Genomic DNA, 13,013 nt, shown 5'->3' with positions numbered 1-13,013 from the left:
ATTTATTTAAAATGGGAAGTGGAAAAATATCCCTGGTTCCTAGTGTCTCATAGCAGAGATCTTCAGTCTTGTCATCTTCTGTATGCAGCAGCTGATCTTCACTTAGCTTTTAATTCTGTTAATTTTCTTAATGGTGCCTCAAAAGCAGCACATTTGTGTAGCTTGTGCAGTTATGTCCTTTTGAGCGTTATAGCAGGAGCACCCAAAACACTCCTGGGCTCTTCAGAGGGCTTGTTTCTAGAGATATGTAGGACACTAGATAATTGTCTTCCCCCTGTACCAGCTTCAGATGGAGAAGGAAAGGAGATAAGGGGGAAGTTATTTCCCTATGGAAAGTGACAGTGGGCTGCTTTGTTACCTGTATACTTGCTGGCTGACTTAACTGAGGTGATTCACACAGAGCCCTATATGTCTTTCTCTCTGCAGGTATCAGTGCAAACATGAGCATTAGCTATTGCATACTACTGTTCAGGTGTGGTTTAGCCAGGTGCCAGTAGCCAGGTTTGGGTACCTCCTGCAGAGGATGGTAAATACCAAAAACAGTAAGGGGAGAAGGCTTGGCTTGGCTTTTGGGTATTGACATCAACTCTTGCTCTTGGGCAAAGGAGGTGTAGTTCTGTAGTATAACTAGCACAAGCACTGAGTTCATGGACCCATAGGTTTTTGTGCACAAGTTTCAGAAGCTGATAGCCATGCACACAAGGGAACACTTAGACCAGAACTTATGGATGGGTAATTTCCTTATTGTTGATAATGTAAGTCTTTAAGTTGCATTTAATAAACTCTTTTAAAGATAAAAACAAGGTGAGTTATCCATAATAATAATTGTGAGTTGTTCATGTGCTGCTTGTAGATGAATTCTTTCAACCTGAATTTCCTGACAAGTTTGCTTTGTTGTTTTTTTTAAAGGAAGAGCCTCACTCAGCCCAGTGGCTATATAACAAGCCACAGAGCAGAAATACTGGTTAGAACTTAGCTATTAAGTTGACTTGCTAAGCTAGTTATGGAAAGCATCCACACTGCTTGTGGAAGCTATGGAGTAAGTATTATGGAGCTCACTAGGTGGTCCTCTAAGGGCTGATACTCAGAAGGAAATGGCAATGGTCTGTACATTCAGAATGACAGCCAGGAGCAAAAGGCTGGCAGAGACGTGACTATATAAGCTCCTTATGCAGAAAATTATTTTCATTCTTGCTGCCAGAACTGGGAATGGACTGACACTTGTCTCTCCTAACACTTTCTAATCCTGGAAGCTGATGTTACTGTGAGCCTGGTAGTGCTTCATGCTTTGTGTTTTCTTTATTGGCTAGAACAGAAGTGAGACCAGTAAAAAGCCTGCTGGGACTTGAACTGCTAAAAAAAGGGAGAAAAGGGGCAACAGGGAAAGGTGTTTGGTTGCAAAATCCAGGGTTCAAAAAAATTGCTGGGAAAACAAGGTATTTTTTTATGACCAGATGGGAAATGAAAAGGAAATAACTTTCTAAAGTATCTGCACTTGAATGGGCATGTAGTTCAGAAAACAGCCATCAGCCTTTGACTTTTTTAGAAAAAATGTGATAATGCAGTTATTTGTGTGGATTAAAACTTGCTGACTCTTCTGGCTGAACATCCTCCTGAGAGTGAATAATAAGGAAGGGGACAGGGTAAGTCAGGTCATGTAGATAACTCAGTATTTATACAACCTGAAGTAACAGCTTCACCCAGAATTGCCTTACATGACGCCATAAAGACTAAAATTTTTGTATAAGTTGCAGTCAGTTTGTGTAAGTTTTTTCCCCTTAGGAATATAAAGAGCACATTTCAAGAACAATATTGAATCTGGTTTTGTGATTCCATTGCAGTGCCCTTATCTTTGGCAAAGCTGTTTTATTTACTTCAGAAATACTATAGTATAGTAGCAAATTATTCCATAGTGGTATATGTTCCAGTGGGGGAAGTGTTGTCTCTGTTCAGCATTCTTCCTTTGGGAAGATACAGCAAATGCACATTATGTGTGGTCATGGAAAGCTCCAGAGTTGCTCCACAGAAAGCTGTGGTAGTTAAAGCTCTTGATTACTAATCAAGTGTTTTCTCTCGAAAGCTTCCACTGGTTATATGTTCCTGATAGCTGAAGCTGCATTTGTTAAAAAATGAGTAAGTTTGAAATATTCTAGTGCACATGTATTATCAGTAAAAGATATACTAGTTCACGCTTTATTATCAGTAAAAAATCCTATCTATACCTGGTTCGGGTCCTGTCTAAATTACAGCTACTGTTGTTAGTGGGGTCTTACACCTATTGAAATGCACGAGCTGGGCACCATTGCATCCTAGACTGCAGTTCTGTACAGTGATAAACCTTTGCAGTCCTTGTTTGCTAGCATCTTAATTGTGAAAATACACTTTTTAAATTGGAATTTGGGAAGGAAAAAAAGTTCTGCATTTGGTTTTCATGTGCTGATGCTTCTTAGACTGTTCTTGTTCTAAAGGTCTCTTAGCAGTTTCTCTTCTCTGCTTGTTGTATTTTATCCCTCACTGAATCTGAGCTTTTAAAGGCGTGTATTCTTGAGGCAAAGAAAATGATGAAATTAAATTATTTTGCTTACACATGAAGTTCTTATCATTTAGAGTCTAGTGAGAAATTAATTTTAACTGTCATGTAGGAAACTATTTTCCCTTAAGAGCACTCAATTTTTCATACTATCTGTGACTGCTGAGTAGAACAGAATTTTAGGGGTATTTTTTTAATGTGATTGGTTTTCAGCTTTGCTAAAGTTAAATCAATTTCCAAACATTGACAGCAAAACAAATAATTTTATTATTCTGCTACACAAGCAGAATATGCTTTGAAGAACTATGGTAAAAAAATACTTATAATTTCATGCAGTCAAAAACTTGCAGAAAAGGCAAACATGATTAATTGTATTATTGAAGGTTTTCTATAATGAAAGATACACTGTTGACCTGCATAACAGCACTCCAAAACCAATTCTGAGACAACCAGACACACAGGAAAATGAGAATATCCACTTCAAAAAAACCCCAAAATGAGCTTCTGAATATTAGTTATGCAGCATTTGCTCCTTAACCTTGATAAAATAACAAATATGTCATATATGACCTAAGCTTAATGCCAGCTAATCAGTTTTGGCATATTAGAGATTGACAGCAGTTTCTGGCTATTAACCGAAGAATTGAGCACAGCCTGAAGGCTGTCATAACTTAAACCCCATGTTTCTGCTTTCTAGCTCTCTTTGAACTTTACCAAGATATACGACAGACTCAGCATCTATTTTTACTTCCGGTCCATCCAATGCTCTTCAGTCTTTTTGCTGGGAAGTCATAGCACGAAATGCTGACTCAACTAATACACTGTTTTGAAGAAATAATTGTTTAAATCAGTAATGGGGATTTTATTATCTTATGTGCTAATCACAGTTTTATCAAATCATAAGTGAAATTTTGGGTAAGTGCAGGGGCACCTAAAGCATTTGGAAGAAAGGCTAAAATCAAAAGCAAAATTTCATTCACAATTCATAAAACTGAACTTAAGTGTTAACAAGGCTCTTTTGAAAACAGGGAGCCCAACCAGGAATTTAGTTTGGGGGAGAAGGAGAGTTGGCCACAGGGTGGAGACCTGATCCATGGATTGATTAGTTTAGATAGATAAGGAGTTTCAGAAGATGCCACCTTCATTTGTGTTCATAAACACAAGTGGCTGTTTTGGGTTTTTTTAAAGCTCAGTTGTGCAAAGATTTATTGTCCAGTGGCCTTAAGATACGATTTCTGCAACACTTTGTTTCTATCCTGCCTGTTTTCTGCTGAAGAGCTGCTGCCAACCTCTGTAGGCAAAGGAGCAAAGAAACCGAGGTGATGGCCATTTGCAAAATAATTACTGGATTCTTTTTTTACAATGTTTCTTCCTTGTTTTGTTCACTGATGGTTCTCACCACCTCTAGAAGATCCAAAACATACTTCTGAGTGAAACCTGTTAGACTTTCCCAATAAAATGAATGCTGGGAAGCACATTGTAGAAGTAACACTGTTATGTTCTCAGGTGTGGTGCTGCAGTGCTGATACCTGGTACCTTCTGCAGTCCAGGTTTGGGAAGAAGTGGTAAGAGATGGAGCGGAGAGTGAGCTATTCCCCTCCCTCCCACCTTAAGAAGGCTGTTCTGGTTAAGGGTGGCTCTAGGTTTCTCTAATCCTGTGGTCTGAGAGCTCAGCAAGGAAGAGATGATTTTCCAGCCTTGTGTTGTTCATATGCTTAGTGACACTTAGGACATTCACCTGGAATTAACTTTGTCTTTCAAAGTTCTTTGTCTGTACCATTGTGTGTTCTCTGGAGGTGAGAATGGTTTAGGTGTGCTCCCCTGGGGTGCCACTGAGGGCCCGCTAGTTCCTGCCTCTACTAGGAAAAACTGTAGTCTCAGAAACTACATGCTACTAAATGCCATGGAAATACTCTAATGTTCTGTAGAGTAAGAGCTTTTTTTTTTTTTTTTTAAATTATTGATGAAACCTTCCTGCACAGCATGCATGCCATGACACAGAACTGTTTAAAATAAACACTGGGCTACTAGATGGTCAAACTGGCTTAGGGTGTCTGAGAAGTTGATGCTGAAATGGGATGTTGAGAACCCCTTAAGGTTGTAGGATGTCTTGGAACATGCTTGATTTTGCTTAAAACTGAAGGTTAAATGCCATGGCTTCAGAGCTGCCAAGTCAGGTGTTTTTTCCCACAAAGGGTACTTCTAAGCATATCTTTGTAATATATCAGTTTATGCTGCTGGTAACAAGGCACAAAAACACTAGGACTGCCCACAGAACTCTTAAACCAGTTCATTGCTGTGTGTGCAGGTGCCCATTTTTGCTAGATACAGTAAAACAAAAAAACAAAACAAACCAGAAACAAAAACAGCAACAAAAAAACCCCAAAAACACCAAAACAAAAAACCCCAATAAAGCCTCCAGTCAAACTTGCCAAAAATAAAACCACATAGCACAATCTTTTACCATATTAGCACAACAATGCTAGAATTGTAAATGCAAGTTCTTCTCAATAGCCATCTTAACATTCCTTCTGCTCAGCATGTTTAGCAGTATTGCTTTCCTCAGTCAAGCATGAAGCACAGACTGACAGCTGGGTTTTTTTGGAACAGGAAATATATACTGGAAACATCAACTGTGTTGTAAAATTGCATAGGCTTTTGGAGATTTCTCTTGTATCTCTCTCTGTTTATATAGAAATTCCAATGCCTTGTGCAAAGGTTAAGAATAAATCCTGCTGCCTTTTTGCTATTTGTTGCTTGCTAGTCATGGGAAGAATTGGAGAGAACCTGTGTTTTCTGCTTCAGTGCTGTTATGAGCATTTCTGTCACATTTCTCTCACAATGTAATAGAGCATTTCAGAAACAAACCTTGTGTACACAGGGTGCCCATCAGGAATACTTTTCAAAAGGTATTTCTGTAGCACTATTTCCAGACATTTCAACGAACTTTATAGCCCCTTTTTGTAAGTAATTCTGCAAACCAAGAGCAAAAGAAACTCCCTCCACGCTGAATTTTTAATCTAAACTGACACAGCACTGGAAAGTGGGAGAGGAAGAAGGCCAAAAGCAGTGAGGCCGCCTGCCAGAGGGCAGGCAACTGATTAGCAGCTGTGGGTGTGGATTTGCAAGAAGGCTAGCCTCCCCCTTTGGCTTTGTTTTCTCCCAGCATATCTTAAAAAGAGCTAAAAGTAAACATCCACATTCTCAGCGTTGTTCTGCTGAGTTAAAATTTCAGATCTACATTTGTCTGCATGGCTCTTTCCACTTATCCTCCCTGCTTTTGTTTGAGCAGTCTCCTTTGTCTCTTTCTGTGCCAGAATAATAAATCATGCTGTGTTGTTAAAAGAGGGAGAAAATTGTCCACGCAGAGACAAAACAGGAAACCTGGCGATCGAAAGGGCAAAGGACAGATGGTGTGTCACCTGGTACGGTGTCTCAGGGCTGTGCTCCTCAGAGCACACGATGACAGGGCCAGTGTGGCAGCAGCTGGGCGTGGAGTGAAGCTGACCTTTTTTTTTTTCCCCCGGCCATGTGCCGAGGGTGCATTGGAGCGTCTGCTGAATCCATGAGATACCGGGAATGGTCATGCCCGGGCCGGGGTTAGGCTGGCCACGCACGTTCAGCATCAGCACAACTGACCCAGTAATTGAGCGGGCGCATTATCTCCTTCAGTGTTCCCTTCAAAAGTGATAAAATATTCACTGGGTGATCTGCTCAGCAGCTGACAACAATTCTTAGGCCAAATTCTTGTTTATTATCGTGGGAGTATACAGCTCTCTTGGCCAACACCCTCTGCAAGCTGGCTCACCAAACTGCCTTTACTGAGTGCAGTGGTCAAAACTACAAAAGCTGCTAGCAGAAAACAGGTTGCTGGGCTCCTGATGAACAAAGTCTTGCAAAGCCACGATGCAAATCATTGCATCGGATGAAAGAAACCTCCCCAGGGCAGATTGCAGTGGAAAATCCTATCTCTATGAAGTATTAAAATTAGTTAATTAATTTTAATACTTCATAGATTAATTAAAATCACTTGAATCAGATCACATGCTTAGTTTGAGGTTTTTGGTTTTGTGTTTTCTCAGACCACATCTTTGTGGTATTTGCAGAAAGCTAGGAACAAAAACCAAAGGTGTTTTTGGTAGTGATACATAGGGTTTGTGAAAGCTGTCTGTGATGACATGAAGCCTGAGTGGTAGGGAATATCTCATCAAAACTTCAGGTGTTCTGTACTTTTGGGTAACTGTGTGCAGATCCTCTGTCTCAATGTTCATTTACTCTCTGCTATTCCCACTTTTGGGCCCTGGATGTCTCTGGAAAATAGATACTTTTACCTTTGCAGTCCCACAGAAGTTACTGACTTTATAATATTTCCTCTTATTAAACCTCTTCTCTTCCATGGGCACCACACCCCCTTTTCTCACAATGAGTCTGTGTGGTATAATCCATGTAAGCTAAAAGCTCTTACTTGTTCTCTGTCTCTAAATAGCTGGCATTTTATAAATTAATAAAACTTGCCTGACTTTTCCAGAAATATGAGTTGGCTTTATTAAAAAACCAGCAAAACACCCCATGTGTGTTTGTGTTTTCTTGAAAACAGAATAAAGTATCAACAAACGTTCAGACACACATTTGATCCTACATTTCAAAGACTGCATTTCAGCTGCCTTGCCTTCTCAGGGGTGGGTGAGGTCCTGCTGCAGAGTGTCCAGGGTCAGCTCCTCGGCGTGCTGGGCTGGCAGGGCAGCAGCGCAGGCAGCCAGGGTGCCACGGGACTGGTGGGAAGCCTGCCAGCCCCAACCTGTTCTCTGATCCCCCATCTTATGATTGCAGTCACAAGGCCACCTCTCCGCGGCTGGCTGCTCACGCTAACTCAGTTTCCAGTCAAAGTGATTTGTGAACAACTGCTCATTTACTAGAGACTGGTGGTGGACTGGTTTACTTGTGTTATTGGACGCCGCTAGGTTTAGGTATTTTGCCTTTATTTTACTTCTGAAATAGGTGCAAAGTTCCCAATAATTGTAAAGAAGAATTAATTTTGGCAACAAGTTTGACAACCAGTGCTTTAACAGCAGTCACATGTATATATGTATGTGTGTGTATGTATATATATATATATATATATATGTATATGGCACAGTACAAGTAGTATAATTTCTGCATCTTTCTCCAAAACTAATAGGAAGCCAAATGAGCACTGATTTATTCATATATAATTTTATGCTGAGAAGCTATTAAATACTGATAAAAAGGCACATATGTGAACTAGTATTTAGCTCACATGTGTCTTACTTGGCGTTTCCATGTATTTTCAATTTTGTATCACGCTGATGAGTATCTAAGAATAATATCAAGTATTGCTGGCTTCTGCATCTGGAGGCAGTCACAACATCTTCATCATGAACACTGCCTGCTTCTCTCAGCAGCCTTGATGGCAGCTTGTGGTGTGTCCCCTTTCACACCAGTCCAACCACTAAATAGTCTCTGATTCTTTAAAAAAAAAAAAATCTGCTCTACTTTCTCAGCAGCCCTCAGATACCTTGCAAAACCATGATGGGAGGCCATGGAAGGAAGTTGTGGCCTGGTGTTGCAAGGGCTTTGTAGGTGGTGTCCCCTCACCCCACAGATAGTGTAAGAGAGCTCTGCAGAAATGGTCTGAACTAGTCTCACACTGCTGAGGGAAGCTTTAAAACTCACCCTGAGCCTTTGAGAAGGACTTTCTGAGGGGTGTGCTTGCAGGGTTTTACGTAGCAGAATACATACAAGTACTTAAGTAGGTTAGGTAGATCAAAGCAGGACTCCAGCAAAGAATATCCACTGTTCACACTGAATAAAGTAGCTGCTTTCTTAATCTGCATTTGAGGTTTGTATGGGTTGTTTATACAGAGCAGATATGGATCTCTTTGTAAGCACCAGCCACCCAGCAGCCCACAAACTAGGAGAATTTTCATTTATGTGTCAGCAGCCCCTAAACAGCAGTTATTAGTCAGAGCATTAGCCCCTTCAGTATCATGTGCTTTTGGTGCAAACTGAGGAAAAAACCCCAAATGTGGGGAAAATAGCAGCTGGGATTAGATCCAAACTTTTCTGTGTAACTATACTTCAATGGAGACAAGTTGGGTGACAGTAAGTAGGGCACTGAATGACTGACACGTTGCAGTGTGCAGGTGTATACATCCTGCCAGCAGGAACACAGATCTTAGCCACTAGACTGGGTGCACCCGCTGCAAAACAAACTTTCAGCATGTCCCTCAGTGGTGGTTTTTAGAGGTCCTGTGGTTACGCTGAGGAATGCCACATCTCTGTTCTTGCCTTATCATCTCTCCTGGCCCCTGGGGACAGGACCAAGTTAACAGTGATCCTTCTGATGTAAAACTAGTATTGATAGCTTACTTAGACTGGCCTCACATTAAACTTGGCTTTAGGTTTCCAACTTAAAAAATGCAGTGGAATTCCTCGATAAATTAGTGACATCAATATCTCTTTGTGTATCTACATAGAGCTCCGAGAGAGAGAGAGAGAGAGAGAGAGAGAGAGAGAGAAAGAATTACTATATATGTATGTGTGTCTAAAAAAATATTATGTATATGTAATCTGTGCACATTTTTTCCCACAGGAAAATTGATTTATTAGTTTCCATAATCAGGGTGCACAATTCCATCATGCAGTAAAAAGATTTTATTATTACCTAAACCATCTTTTTTTTCCTGCTTCCTCTTCAGTCTCCAGGATTTAAGTGTTGTTTGTGTTCTGCTGCTGATAGCAGAGCTTTGGGAAGCACGTGATGAGGAACAGAATAAACAAGTACACGCTGTACTTGCTGATCCTCGGCAGTTGTCACAGCTTTAAAAAGTGTCAGATAAACACCTGAATGAAGAGTGCTTTGATACCTGAAGCAGCACTGAAATCACATCCTCACCCCTGTGATAGCAATAACTAAGGGTAAATACTCATCCTGAATAATTTTCTGTCTGCTTTTCTTCAGCCTGCGTCTTCTTTAGAAATATTAAAACTCATTTGTAAGTTAAAAAATAACTTGGATTTTCTTGGCAGGAGTCTTCTTAACTCCTCTCTATGTCCTAATGTAATTCACAGAATGTTCTTAATAAAGTTTTGTATCAGCACAGTGGGAGGGTGTGGATCAGGGGTGAAAATGAGAAGAGGGTGCAGGAGCTGTTTACATCAAGGAGTAAAAAAAGTTCATATAATGAGACAGGAGAGTTATAAAGGGGGTTAGATAGAAGGGTCTAATACTTAAAGTGACCTAAAACCCAGTTTTCACATCCTTATCATTTAATGTAATCACACATTTCTTTTAATTGATAATTTTTGCTCTCATTGGTCAATGACTGCTAGTTTCACAGTGGATTTCTGATCTCTTTAGGCAGTGTCAAGAGATCTAGCACCAGAAAACCTAGAGCATGGATGGCTATAGGAGCCTAGAAGTGTCAGAATCATTAGGGGAGGAAGGGACCCCTGGAGATCATTCAGTCAAATCCCCTGTCCAAGGCACAGTCAGCTACAGCAAGTTACACAGGAACCTGTTCAAATTGATTTTTAATGTCTTCACAGAGGAGGACTCCTGGACAACATGGTCCAGTGCTCTGTCACCCTCAGTGTAAAGAAATTCCTCCTCATGCTGAGGTGGAATTTCCTGTGTTTTAGTTTATGGCCATTGGTCCTTGTCCAGTCACTGGGCAGCACTGAAAAAAGTCTGGCACCATCCTCTTGGCACCCATCTTTGAGATACTTATATGTGTTTATGAGATCGCCTCTCAGTGTTTTCTTCTCCAGACTAAACAGGCTCAGTTCCTGCAGTCTCTCCTCATAAGAGAGATGCTCCAGACACCAAATTATCTTTGTTACCCTCTGCTGGACCCTCTCCAGTAGCTCCTTGTCTGTCTTTTACTGAGGAGCCCAGAACTGGACACAGCACTCCAGATCCAGCCTCACCAGGGCTGAGTAGAGGCACAACTCCCTCGACCTTCTGGCCGTGCTCTTTCTGATGCACCCCAGGATACCCTTGGCCCTCCTGACCATAGGGGCACTGTCAGCTCATGGATGGCTTGTGATCCACCAGGAGTCCCAGGTCCTTCTCCACAGAGCTGCTCTGGAGGGACAACCCCTGGCCTGTGCTGGCACTTGGGGCTGTTCCTGCCCAGGTGCAGGACCCAACACCTGCCCTTGTGGAGCTCATTAAGTTTCTCTCTGCCCAGCTCTCCAGCCTAGCAAGGTCCCACAGAATGGCAGCAGAGCCTTCAGGTGGATCACCACTCCCTCAGTTTAGTGCCATCAGCAAACTTGCTGAGGGTACATTCTATCCCTTCATCTGGGTCATCAATAAACAAGTTGAACAAGACTGGTTCCAGTATTGATCCCTGAGAATGTCACTGGCTGTTGGTGTCCAGGTGGATTCTGTTCTGCTGGTCATGACCCACTGACCTCTGCCCTTCAGCCAGTTCTCCATCCACCTCACCATCCATTCCTCTAACCCACATTTCCTGAGCTTACCTGCCAGGATGTTATGGGAAGCAGTGCCAAAAGCCTTGCTGAAGTCAAGGCAGACAACATCACTGCTCTCCCCTCACTGACCCATCCTGCCATGCCACCGCAGAAGTTTATCAGAGTGGTAAAGCATGAGTTCCCCTTGCTGAATCTATGGTGACTACTCCCAATGACCTTATTGTCCTCTACCTGCCTGGCATGACCTCCAGAATGGGCTGTTCCATTCCCTTTTCAGGTATGGAGGTGGGGCTGACAGGATGTACCTTCCCAGGTCCTCCTTCTTGTCCTTTTGGAGATGGCAGTAATGTTGACTTTGCTCCAGTCATTGGGCACCTTTTCTGCTCTCCATGCTTTTGCACAGGTAATGGAGGTTGGCTTATCAACATCTGCCAGCTCCCTGGGCTCCCATGGGTGCATCCCATCAGAGCCCATGGATTTATGGGTGTTAAGTCTCTCTAGCTGATCTCTAACCCAACCCTCTGTGATCAGGGTGAAGTCTTCCTTTCTCCAGCCTTCCTCTCTTGACTCTGAAGTCTGGGACTCTTCAGGGCTGGCCTCGCCAGTAAAAACTGAGACAAAGAAGGCATTCAGTAATTCTGCCTTCTCTGTGTTTTCCATCACCAGGACACCCATCCGATTCAGCAGTGGCCCCACATTTTCCCAATCTTCCTTTTGCTGCTGATGTACTTGTAGAAGCCCTTTCAGTTGCCCTTACCAGATTCAATGCCAAGGGGGCCTTAGTCTTCGTCATCTCATCCCTGTATGCTCTGATGATGTTCCTATAGTCCTCCCACAGGGCCTGGCTCTTTTTTCACATCCCAGAAATTTCTTTCTAGAAACTCTGTGCTCATCCATGCCAATCTACTGTCCCCTTTGCCTGATTTCCTGCTCATAGGGCTACACTGATCTTGAGCTTGGAGGAAGTGATACTTGAATATTGACCCGCTCTCTTGGACCTCCTTATCTTCTAGAGCCTTATCCCATGTGGTTCTTCTAAGTAGGTCTTTGAAGAGGTCCAAGGTGACTCTCAGGAAGGTCATGCAGGATCCTGATTCCCTCCCTAGGACAACAGGCCAATGTGTATGTCTCAAACAGCAATACCCAGATAGTTGTGGAGCCAACCAAGGATTGTTGGTAATAACAACCAGTGATTGTTGGTAACACACACTGTGAGAAAGAACAGGGTGTGGCTGGAGAAGGTGGCCATACAGAATTAGGGCAGTACCTTTCCAGGACAAACATCCTTGCTGTAACTCTTGGAGATAAGGACAACAGAGTGCAAGCACCAGAATGGGACTGAGAAGGGTGCATGCATGGACTATAGTGAGGGACCAAGACCACCCAAGACACCTGAAGCTTTCTGATCCATTTACAGAAAGGTCTGAAAGAACTGACTGTGCATGATGACTAATTTGTACAGAAAATGAGAAAGTTGTATTCATGGCAGGGGAAAAAAAGGTATCCTCACAAAGCCCAGGCACATGTGCACCTCCTGTCCCTGGACTTCCCATCGGCTGGAGCCATGCTGGAAATAGGACTCTCTCTCTGTGTCTCTCTTGCCTCCCCACTCCTCTTTAAATCACCTCTCTCTCTGTGTGTGTCTCTCTCTCTCCCCCTGCCTCCTGCTCTCTCCCCTTTTGCCCTACCTCTTTATCCAAACCCCGCTGCTGTGTACGTGTTCTAGGAGATCAGGGACTAACTTCTATCAATTCTCATGCCAAGTGTGGATTTACTAATAAACTTTTGTAAGCTTCTGCAGACCATCTGACTTTTGTTGCTCTCTTTGACCACAAGCATCTACAAAACTTGGGAGTTCCCTCCCACTTAAGGACAGGACAACACTGTGACTAGTGATGGCAATATAACGTGTAAAGGGGCAAGCTTCAATCTGAAATAAGAACCTTTCAAAGTAAGAGAAAATTGAGGTATAACAGTGTCTTTGTATCCTCTTCCAGAGGACAATGGATCAACAGAATAGGCA

At 42.4% G+C, this 13,013-nt stretch overlaps 1 protein-coding gene across 1 annotated transcript in view; it reads right to left on the bottom strand.

Moving 5' to 3' along the window:
* LOC139588964 (transcriptional regulatory protein AlgP-like) overlaps positions 1–13,013 on the bottom strand; it is a 296,504-nt gene that overhangs the window by 223,488 nt on the left and 60,003 nt on the right. The window lies entirely within an intron of this gene.

The sequence above is a fragment of the Agelaius tricolor genome, unplaced genomic scaffold (assembly GCF_023055355.1).
Source record: "Agelaius tricolor isolate 1412-34295 unplaced genomic scaffold, bAgeTri1.0.p SCAF_4, whole genome shotgun sequence".
NCBI lineage: Eukaryota > Metazoa > Chordata > Aves > Passeriformes > Icteridae > Agelaius > Agelaius tricolor.
Note: the sequence above shows the minus strand (reverse complement) of the source record. Positions and strands in the feature narration are given on the sequence as shown.